Source organism: Melanotaenia boesemani, chromosome 8 (assembly GCF_017639745.1).
Source record: "Melanotaenia boesemani isolate fMelBoe1 chromosome 8, fMelBoe1.pri, whole genome shotgun sequence".
In the NCBI taxonomy this organism is placed as follows: Eukaryota; Metazoa; Chordata; class Actinopteri; order Atheriniformes; family Melanotaeniidae; genus Melanotaenia; species Melanotaenia boesemani.
In genome coordinates, this window is record NC_055689.1 from 31,477,907 (window position 1) to 31,489,505 (window position 11,599).

The 11,599-nt window shown below is 39.9% G+C and overlaps 1 long non-coding RNA gene across 1 annotated transcript; it reads right to left on the reverse strand.

Moving 5' to 3' along the window:
• Positions 1 to 1,536: 1,536 nt before the first annotated feature.
• Positions 1,537 to 10,694, reverse strand: LOC121644079. Its single transcript, XR_006011220.1, has 3 exons — positions 10,668 to 10,694; positions 10,455 to 10,535; positions 1,537 to 1,903 (listed from the first exon to the last, which is right to left on the reverse strand). It is a non-coding gene; the product is annotated as an uncharacterized LOC121644079 (long non-coding RNA).
• Between the last annotated feature and the right edge of the window lie 905 nt (positions 10,695 to 11,599).

Genomic DNA, 11,599 nt, shown 5'->3' on the forward strand with positions numbered 1-11,599 from the left:
AAGTCATGAATGTGAAATCTTTATTTGTAGGGGTCTTTTACATAAACAGGACAAAAAGGTTCAATATCGCCACCTAATGTGGCAGCTCTGAATCTGCAGCTGGATGATATTTTGTCCTACAAACATTCTTTAGAGCCACAAGATAAATCAAACAGAAGTCGACCATTTTGGTTTAATGCAGTATTATTTTTAGGATTTAAGAAATTTTACATTTCAGGGGACTTCTCCTAAAGATTTAATACGCTGCTCTCAGATGTGGTCTCATCTAGTTTCAGGCCTTGTGTGGCTTAAAGTCATCAAAAAAGTTGAGTTTTGGTTCAAGGGACTAAGCTTAACCTGGATGTTCAATCATTAAACAGCAATTGTAAATTCTGACACATGTCAGAGCTCCAGCGTTCCTCTGTGTAGAGAGAAGAACCTTCCAGAAGGACAACCATCTCTGCAGCAATCCACCAATCAGGCCTGTAAACCAGACAGAAGCCTCTCCTTAGTAAAAGGCACATGGCCGCCCATCTGGAGCTTGCCACAGGACACCTGAAAGACTCTCAGACCATAAAATAAAAAAATGAAAACTAAAAACTAAAACTTAACCAAACAAAAAAGGAATTTATTCCATTTTGGAATAAGGCTGTAACACAAACAAAATGTGGAAAAACTGAAACGTTGTGAATACTTTCCAGATTCACTGTATTACTCTAAAGAGACGCCTGTGCTGGTCTCCTTTATTTATTTCTGTTTCTTTGTCATGTTTATTTGACATTAAAATCTTCTGTCTGACCAAACAGAAGATAATAAAATGAAAGGTCAAATATTTGATACACAGCGTTTACTGAAAAATCTGAAGCATGGAGACACTGAAAATTGTCCTTTGCTCTGGCAGAAGGACTTAGATTTCTCATCTGCACCAATAACCTGGATTCATCCTCCTGAACAATCTGCATGAATGCATGTTTGAGGAGGTTATTGTTTGTTATGTGTCAACAAAAACTGTTGTTCATCCCTTGGTTGGAGTCTTTTTTATGCTTTAATGTTTCTCAGAGTTAAGTGGTTCTCTCTATCTGGTGACACTAATCTCACATTTAAATAAGAGCGTCACTTACACCAGAAAAACATGTTGCTTTATGCAGAAATAAGAAGATGATCACTAATATCATTTAAAGTTGTCCACTTCTCACTGCATCATAAATATTAGGAAAATGGGACCAATAATGGCATCTACTTGGTTTTATTTTAAGGTGAGATTTGTATAGAAGCTCTGTTATTAATATATAGACCTGAAAAACTTTTCATACTGAGATCATTAAAACTTGATCTCAGGAACAGTATTCAGATACAATTTTTATCCTCTGCTCAACACTAACATTATACTTGATCACAACCTGCATATATCACCATGGCAACCAAGTACAGCTGCACTCAGTAAAACCGAGACCCTTTCTGAACTTGTCACATGCAGACATGCAGACACGAGTCTGTTTGCTGCAGAAAATAACCACAATACCCAAAAAACTGCATGCAAAGATTATTATTAAAGGTTATTATGGAGGTGGGAGAAGAGTTTTCTTTACTGTGGATTCTCTGATGACGTTTCAGACTTCCCCACAGGATGAAACTGTTCCCACACCAGTCACAGGCGTACGGCTTTTCTCCAGTGTGGATACTCTGATGTTGTTTTCAAATTTCCTGACTGGGGTGAAATTTTCCCACACCGGTTACAGGCATTGGGCTTTTTTCCGGTGTGGATACGCTGATTTTCCTTCAGTTCACACGACCACCTGAAGCCTTTTCCACAATCACAGCGGTGTTGTTTGTCCTCAGTGGAGATCCGCTGAGCTGGGTGTCCTTCACTGGAACCATCTCTATCCTCATCATGAGGCACATCGTGACTTGTTGTGGTTTGATTCTGTGAAGGCAAAGACAGAAGAAGGAAAGATGATAGTGTTACCATGGTGAACCACTGAAGGAGTAATAAACAGCTGACCTTGGGAAATATGAAGTTATAATACATCTAGAGAGAAAAACGTTAAACTTGAAGATGATTATTTTTCTATTTAAAAATAATTAATCAACCCTTTTTTTCTAACCATTGTTGGTTTTTTAAAATTTCCCAAAACCTGTAATATACTCAGAAGGAATATTGTGTTCAAAAATCCAGTGAAATAGGGAGACACAAAACACCAGAGAGGTTTGAGTAAAATTGACAATTCTTTGTTTCCCAGAAGAATAAAGTTACATATCTCTTTAAGAGGGAGGTCAGTTCTTAGCCTTAGCTCCTGATCTCTAGTACATGAAGTGGCAGAGTCCTCAGTATTGCGGCTAGATATCCAACGCCAAAGCTTGCTCAGCCGCGGCAGGGCTAACGGGGAGTGGAGGAACTACGTTCCTCTTGTCTTGCAATTGTTTATTCTTACTTTCACATAATCCATTGTAATCCTTATTTACGTGAGTACAAAACAATGCATATTCCATATTTCTATGGACTAACATTCATTCTTATTTCCTCTCGAACGCGTATGCGGGTCAACAAACAATAACGCTCCCCGGCTCACCCCACCTCTGCATCATCAACAACCGACCAAGCGCCCAGGTGACAGCAATTATTTATCACCACTTAAAACTCAAGTGCCACACCCACTTCCCAAACACCAATTAAGTGTGTACACATCAACAAGTACAAACATGAAACATGTTTATAGGTTAGGGCTCCTACATTTCCCGGCCCCTAATTAGTCTAAAGATTAATTACATTCACAATGATATGGTAGGAGACAAACATTATTTGACAAAGCAACATTTCATGTTTACCATACATTTCAACATACATTAATTCATGTAACCAACCAATAAACCCAGGAAAGGTTACCATCAAGTCCATTCAGAAAATGACCACATCAGTGACGGCTCTCACACATTCTTTTACAGTCAGTGTATGAACTCATTGGCTCTTCTGCTTCCTGAAGAAGGCACACCTTACGTAATTGGTCTACTTCTCCAGGTAGGTAGTCTTAGTCTTAATACGAACCTGTCACACAAAGTCCTCTTTTATCAGGAATCACCTGAACCACTTTTCCAACCATCCATGAATTTCGAGGTGCAGAGTCATCCACAATGACAACGGATGTCCCCAGGAACAAAGTTTCTTCTGGTAACCTGCCACTTTTGACGCTCCTGTAGTTGTGGCAAGTACTCCTTCACCCAGCGCTTCAAAACAGATTTGACATATACTGGACTTGCTTCCATCGTCGTCGTGCGTATATGTCATACCCTCTGAAACACTCCCGGTGGTAATAGTGGCTTAGACTTAAGTAGCAGGAGATGGTTTGGAATTAGTGCCTCCAAATCATTAGGAATCTGTGGATGCCTTAGTGATGGGACGACTATTAATAATAGCCTCCGCCTCACACAACACCGTATGGAGACCTTCCTCATCAAGAACCTGTGTTTTCAGAATGGAATTCAGCACCTTGCGCACAGATCTTATCAGTCTTTCCCACACTCCACCATGATGCGATCCTGTGGGAGGATTGAAGTTCCATCTGATTCCCTTTTGAAGATGGACGTTATTATTCTGATCATGATTCCACCTTGCTACAGCTTCTCTCAGCTCACGCTCAGCTCCAACAAAGTTTGTACCATTGTCTGAGCGTATGTCCATCACCTGACCACGTCTAGTAGTAAAGCGTCTCAAAGCATTAATGAAAGAATCTGTGTCTAAAGAAGACAACACTTCAAGATGCACAGCTCTTATAGCCAAGCACGTAAATAATGACTTTCAGATTGTTTAAGAAACTCAGGACCTGATAACCAATTTTTAGCCTTCAGAGAACCTCCACTTTAGCTCCCCTAGAGGCCATGTCTGCAGGGTTACTTGATGTATTGACATATCTCCACTGTGACACAGTAGAAGCTGTCAGAATCTCTGATACCCGATTGGTCACAAAGGTCTGAGGTTTCATTTTCGATGTATTTCAGAACAGATGTACTATCTGTCCAGAACACTGATTCCTGGAGTTCCATCTGCAGTTCCCTTCTCAATAGCTTATCTATTCTGCTTGCAGTCACAGCAGCCGTTAGCTCCATACGAGGGATGGTAACAGGTTTCAGTGGAGCAACATGTGCCTTTCCATTAAGAATGAACAGTGCACCTGTTTCAAGATTATCTCGCTGTAACAGATAAAGACACCGTTCCATATCCAGTTTCGCTTGCATCTGCAAAGTGATGCAACTGAGCATAACACACCTTTCCAAAGTTGGGGGGTTTCAGGCATCTGTCAGCCACAAAATGTTCTAGCTGATACAGCTCTTCTAACCACAGCATGTATGAAAAGCTCATTCTGACAACAATAATAAAACTAAAACAAATAAAAACATTATTATAAAGTCAAGGTGTTGCCAAGGCCTGTTGTATATGTTGTGCCTTAATATTCCTGCACATGAATTATATTTTTCAGAACCATAACCTCCTCATAAAGTCATGAATGTGAAAATCTTTATTTTGTAGGGGTCTTTTACATAAACAGGACAAAAAGGTTCAATATCGCCACCTAATGTGGCAGCTCTGAATCTGCAGCTGGATGATATTTTGTCCTACAAACAATTCTTTTAGAGCCACAAGATAAATCAAACAGGAAGTCGACCATTTGGTTTTAATGCAGTATTTTTAGGATTTAGAAATTTTACATTTCAGGGAACTTCTCCTAAAGATTTAATAACGCTGCTCTCAGATGTGGTCTCTCTAGTTTCAGGCCTTGTGTGGCTTAAAGTCATCAAAAAGTTGAGTTTTGGTTCAAGGGACAAGCTTAAACCTGGATGTTCAATCATTAAACAGCAATTGTTAAATCTGACACATGTCAGAGCTCCAGCGTTCCTCTGTGTAGAGAGAAGAAACTTCCAGAAGGACAAACCATCTCTGCAGCAATCCACCAATCAGGCTGTAACCAGACAGAAGCCTCTCCTTAGTAAAAGGCACATGGCCGCCCATCTGGAGCTTGCCACAGGACAGGAGGATTGTTTAAGAAAACTCAGGACCTGAGAACCAATTTTTAGCCTTCAAGAGAACCTCCACTTTAGCTCCCCTAGAGGCCATGTCTGCAGGGTTACTTGATGTATTGACATATCTCCACTGTGACACAGTAGAAGCTGTCAGAATCTCTGATACCCGATTGGTCACAAAGGTCTGAGGTTTCATTTTCGATGTATTTCAGAACAGATGTACTATCTGTCCAGAACACTGATTCCTGGAGTTCCATCTGCCAGTTCCCTTCTCAATAGCTTATCTATTCTGCTTGCAGTCACAGCAGCCGTTAGCTCCATACGAGGGATGGGTAAACAGGTTTTCAGTGGAGCAACATTGTGCCTTTCCCATTAAGAATGAACAGTTGCACCTGTTCAAGATTATTCTGCTGTAACAGATAAGACACCGTTCCATATCCAGTTTCGCTTGCATCTGCAAAGTGATGCAACTGAGGCATAACACACCTTTCCAAAGTTGGGGGTTTCAGGCATCTGTCAGCCACAAAATGTTCTAGCTGATACAGCTCTTCTAACCAGACCCTCCACCTTTGTACAGCATCATCTGGTAATGCATCATCCCAACCTAACTTTCTTCTACACAAATCCTGAAGGATTCTCTTAGCCAAGAGCACAACTGGTGCCAGGAATCCTAAAGGATCATAAATGGAACTAACAATGGACAATATGCCCCTCCGTGTTGCAGGTCTGTCTTTCAGGATAATTTTAAATCTGAATAAATCTTACTGTGTGCACCACTGCACACCGAGGACTCTTTCAACAGGCAAGGAGTCACTATTCAGATCAAGATCTTTAACCTCCTTTGATCTTTCTTCTTGAGGTATGCTAGTTAGCACTTTGCGACTGTTGCTAATCCATTTAACCAGCTGAAAGCCTCCTTTAGCACATAGAGCTCGGAATTCTTGATAAAGCATTACTGCTTCATCTTCGGAACCAACAGACACAAGGCAATCATCTACATAAAACCCATGCAGAACAGTATCAACTGCCTTCTTGTTAAAGTGCTCATGGTTATCTTCAGCACATTTTCTCAAGGCAAAACATGCACAGCTTGGAGAAGATGTAGCTCCAACAGATGTGACAGCATTCTATTATTCCACCAGGTCCTGTTTAAGGTCTCCATAGGCCACCACAGAAACCTCAACAGGTCACAGTCGTAATTGGTTACCCTAACTTGGTGAAACATAGCCTCGATGTCTGCCATGAGGACCACTAGCTCCTTTCGAAAACGAGTTATTACTCCAATCAATGTGCTGGTAAGTTCTGGGCCTGTAAAAGTTGGGCATTCAAAGATGTTCCTTGGAATGTAGCTCCACAGTCAAAACAACCCTGAGATTTTTCTTCTGTGGGTGGCTACACCCCATGATGTGGCAAGTACCATACCCTGCCATCACTGCGATCCAGATCATTAATTGGCACCCTTTCAGCATACCCCTTGGCGATGACATTGCTCATCCAGCTTCTGTACTCAGCATGGAACAAACAGTCTTTAATCAACCTCCTTTTAAGATTCAGAGCACGCTGCTCTGCAACCTTCTTATTGTTTGGCATTATCACACCATCTTTTCTGAAAGGTAGCCCAACACTGTAATGACCATCAATCAGCTTAACTGACTCTGTGACAGATTTCATAAAGAGATGATCTTCTCTCGACAGACCATACTGTTCTTCCTGTATACACTCAGGAAAGTCTACTTTCATCTGCTGCTGCCATAACTCATCAAGTCTTGCAACAGAAATCCTATTGATGCTGACATTTGGCTGTACACCGGTAGAGTGACTATTGCCCCTCAGAGGACCATTTACAGTCCAGCCTAGCATGGTTTTGACTGCATATGGACCTCCATTCACGCTTCTAACAACTTCCCATGGCTCTAAGGCCATAGGAACATTGATTCCTATCAATAGGTCCACTCCTGAGCCTATCTCTTTAATGTTGATGTTCTTTAAGTACGGCCATATTTGAACATCTATCTGCTGTGGAATATTACCATGATGAACAGTGTGATGGCTGCATCTACAGCCACACAGAGTGGTAATTTGCAGTAGACAGTACTACACACACATTTAAATATTTCATATTAGATTTAATTTACAGAGCATTATAGGATTTGGTTGGACATTAGTTTAATTTCATAAGTGACAGCACGTATATTCTAGAACTGGCGCGCATTCTTGATTATGTTGTGGTGTTACAATTTATGTTCTTTAGTTGTTCAGTGGCTTCAGTCCTTTGGCATGGAAACCAGCAGGTGGCCACAGGGTGGAGCCAACTAATTGGACCAGATCACACACCAGCATCAAGAGGGGGGGAAATTGGGTTTTCCTTTGTTAGCTTAGTTAGGTTTTTGTGTGTTACCCCTTTGTGTCTTTTGTTTGGGCTGATCAGCCACTTTAAGTTTACCCTTGTGTCTCAGTTGTCAGGTCAGTTTGTTTCATTTGTTTGGTTGGTTTGTTTGAATTATTTCTGCCACAAGTTCTTTAAGTAGAGTTATGTTATGTTGACCTCTTTTATGGGTTAGAAGATTATTCATTGATTTACTACTTGTTTGGATGACTTTTTTTGGGTGAAATAAAACCCTCTTTTTTTGAACTTTAATCTGTGCCTGATTGTCCTTCACTGCTCGGTCCATCACAAACAGGTATTGTCTGTTGTGTGAATATATCAGGTAGGTCACAAAATTCTTCGTTATCCAGCCCAGCGATTTCTAAATCAGAGACAATGTGACTGTTAACCACCTTTTCATGTCCCATTGTTCTTAACAGAATATCTGTTTTCCTCCCTGTAAGCTTCAGTCTATTCATAAGACTTTCAGTACAAAAGGATGCTGAGCTTCCAGGATCTAAGAAGCATAAGTCACCAGGGTCTCATGACCTTTCTTTGATTTTACCTGCACTGGTAATATAGAAAGTGTACAATCATTCTTAACGGCCCCCAGTAAGACCACTTTGACTGTACAGAAATGACATCATGGCCATTAAACCGTTTCAATTTCCCTTTTAGTTTGTCCCTGCCACCAAATTCCTTTTTCACAGGGTAGATATGTAACACAGGGGATGCTTCAGATTGCAGATGTTTACAAGAAAGACGTTTCCTGCAATCTTTGCTCCTGTGTCCAATGCACAAACAACCAAAACACACCCCATTTTCTTTCAAAAGGACATTTTTGCAATGTGTGTACTCTTACCCAATGAAGAGCACATATCCAAACATGTGTCCAGCCCCACAAAACAGACAAACTTTCACATGGGATACATCGTTCACTTTTTTCACCCCAGACTCATCTTTTCCTTTCTACTGCATGGACAGTTGTTGCAAAGCTACTTCCCTTTGCCTTAAAATCAGATCTACCCTTTGGGGTTCCTTGCCTCCTTCTTACAGGTACTGAAGAATCTTGTATGTTTCCAAAAACTGGGTCATTTGCAATTTTTGACTTGCCTTTCAATAAACTTAACAATATCCTTAAATGTAGCTCTTCTATGACATTTCTCCTGTAAGTCACAGACAATATTTCTCCACTTATCTCTAAGTTTATATGGCAATTTCTTTATAATCCCTTGCATGTTAGCTGGTATATCCAACTCACGCATTGACCCATCTTCATCAATTACATTACTGCAACTCCTCAGTAGAAACTATATGCCTGTAAAGCTTTTACATCCTCTGATTTTATCACAGGCCACATCAGAACCTTCTCCATATAAGCAGAGGCTACTTTCAATGAATTTCCAAAATGTTCCTGAAGCAATGCCTTGGCCTTGGCATATCCATCATCATATGGCACATGATGGCAACTTCTGACAAGCTCTCTTGGCTGACCCCTGGTGTACTGTTTAAGAAAATACAAGCAGTCTTTAGCACTTGGTGTTCTTTCTTCAATGCTATGTTCAAATGCTCTCATAAAGGTTTGATATTGCAAAGGATCACCATCAAAAATCTGAATATCTCTTCTTGGAAGCAAGAAACAAAGACTGTTGCTCAACTAGCAAAGAAGTAATTTCATTTTGTTTTGCCAATACTGATGTTAAGTAGTCTGCTCGTCATTACTTTGCATTAATGATACAGAGGAAGCCGTCTGCGACTGCAAATGAGAATGCAACTGAGTACCCTGTTTCATACTCTGCTGCATCCGCAGCTTGGCTGTTCAAACACATTAGTTGTTTGTGCAGGCACAGTATTACTAACTCGTGTTTTCAGATGGATATTGCTGTGATTACCTGCAGAAACACTCAACCTTGACTGTGCACTAGTCACAGGAACAAAAGTTTCTGCATCTGCATTTAAGTTTGAACCATCTTCTGACCTCCATGCAAATAACTTTGTTCATCAGATTTACCACGTATGGAACTAGAGACTCGTGAACTCTGACCAAATCTGAGAACCTTCAGTTTTGCCATTGATGCTGCTAATTCCATTTCCACATCAAGCTGCTCTCTTTTTATCCTAAGTTGTTCTTCTTGCTCTTCCAACACATGTTTATTCTTTAAAGTTTTTGACGAACAACCAGCGCAGCTATTTCTGCTTCAGTTTTAATACGTACTGATGAAGTAGATGAAACACCAGACCTGTTTCCCAGTGAACTCCTTTTCTTTGACCTTCTGCTTTCTACATTAGAGATACTGTCATAGGTTTGAACATCATCTTCACTAACTTCAGTTGTTGAACTACTCTCTGAACGTTGGCAAACATCTAACATCTAACGTTGGAAAGGATTAAAGTTTATCAAGAAGAGCCCGTAGGATTATTACGAAGTTGGAGTTCTGGACATCTTATGGACAAGTTGGCGTGTGGTGACATGTTTATTAGTTATGGCTCCTACACTCAGGTTCAGCCAGAAAGACCTGCCTGTTCTCAGAATTACTCCTCATTTTATACTGTCACAATGTGGTGTGACTCTGTGTGTGCATGATAGTGTAATCTCATGTGAATGTGTATTTTTGCAGGAGCGTTGCTCAGTCTTCTCAGTTTCTCCTTCGGGTTACTCCTTTTCACTCCCGCCCCTGGTAAAGGTGAAATCTGCAAAACACTCTTATACTGCCTGCACTATCTCAGCCACTTGCACAGCTGGTGTTTCTCCATTCACCCTGTGCTAGTAGTTTTCTGCTACTACTATGCTAAGGCTCCCCCTCTAATAATTTTCCACTGTCTGTTTCAAGCTTCTCTGCTCTGCTCCTCTCTATAGTATGCAGTGTATTCTGCAAAGCTCATAAAACAGCTTAAACAATCCCTAATTAAACTGCTACAAGTAAATGATAATAGAGTAAATGATAAAGTAAAAAATATAAGATAAATGCTTAGAATGATACGAAGAATAAAATATTTACAACACATCAAACTCCACAAAAGCTCAGAACTGTTCTAAATGGACTAAATAGATGCTAGCGTAAAACTTGAATGACAACAAAACTAGAAGTGATTTTACTTCTGCTGGCAGGGAACTAAGTTGATGTATTTATCCACAATGGAAATTTCCTCCTCTTCTTCCTTCATCTTTTAATCTGCTCTGAACAAACAAAGACACAAAGCCAGAGAAGAAAACCCAGAAACTGGACAATGACAACATTTTCACTAGTAGTGTTTAAAGCTTTTCAGCCTTAAATCCTTCAAATCAAAGAAAACATCAACAGAAACTAACTTTACTTGTAGAGATAATCCAGTCAGACTCTAAATTATATCTTCCTTCAGTCAACTTTGGGCACAGTTAAAAAACAAGTTTATATACTTTTTAATGAAAACTCTCTTGTAAACTACATCAGTTCCAGTAAACAAGAAGTTTTTCTTACCGTTTGTTGGGTAAATTGCTGTAATCTGCAGGTTTCTGAGCATCGTCACAGAGGCCAGAGCTCACTGAGGTTTGGACTGGTGGACTGAGGATTTCCATGGAAACCAGTTTCAAATGAGTCCAGTTCCAAAAGTCTTTCAAAATAAGCCATCACTTCCTGTCACTCTGACACTAAATTTGATTGTAAACAACACATGGGTTCCATGATAAAACCAGATTCTACTGTGTGTTCATGTGTGCAGCTTTTGTATTGAATATGCCAAACAACCACACAACATGCTGGGATGTGTTTCTTACTCAGCTGTCATGTTGACTGGGTCATACCTGAGTTAGAAGACATTTTTACTTCTAGAGTGATTCATAGATCAGAGTTCGGTCGTTTAAGAAACCAAAGAATGCCGTCACTGTTCAAGACATTTTGAAAGATTGTAGGAACGTCTAACAACATTTAAAAAAGGGCAGGATTAAGATTTTTGCCTTTTTTTTGTAAAGCCTAGTATGTCTCACACAATTTAGACTCAATATAAATTTAATTCCTTTCTGTCATGTTTTTTATCCACTTAGAGTGTGTGGTGGTGTACAGTGCATCCGGAAAATATTCACAGTGCTTACTTTTTCCACAGTTTTATGTTAAAGCCTTATTCCAAATAAATAAACTTTATTTCCCAAAATTCTACACAAAATATCCCATAATGTCAATCTAAAATATGTTATTTGGCAATGTTTGCACATTTATAAATAAAAAAATAAGAAATAACATTTACACAAATATTCAATATAACCTT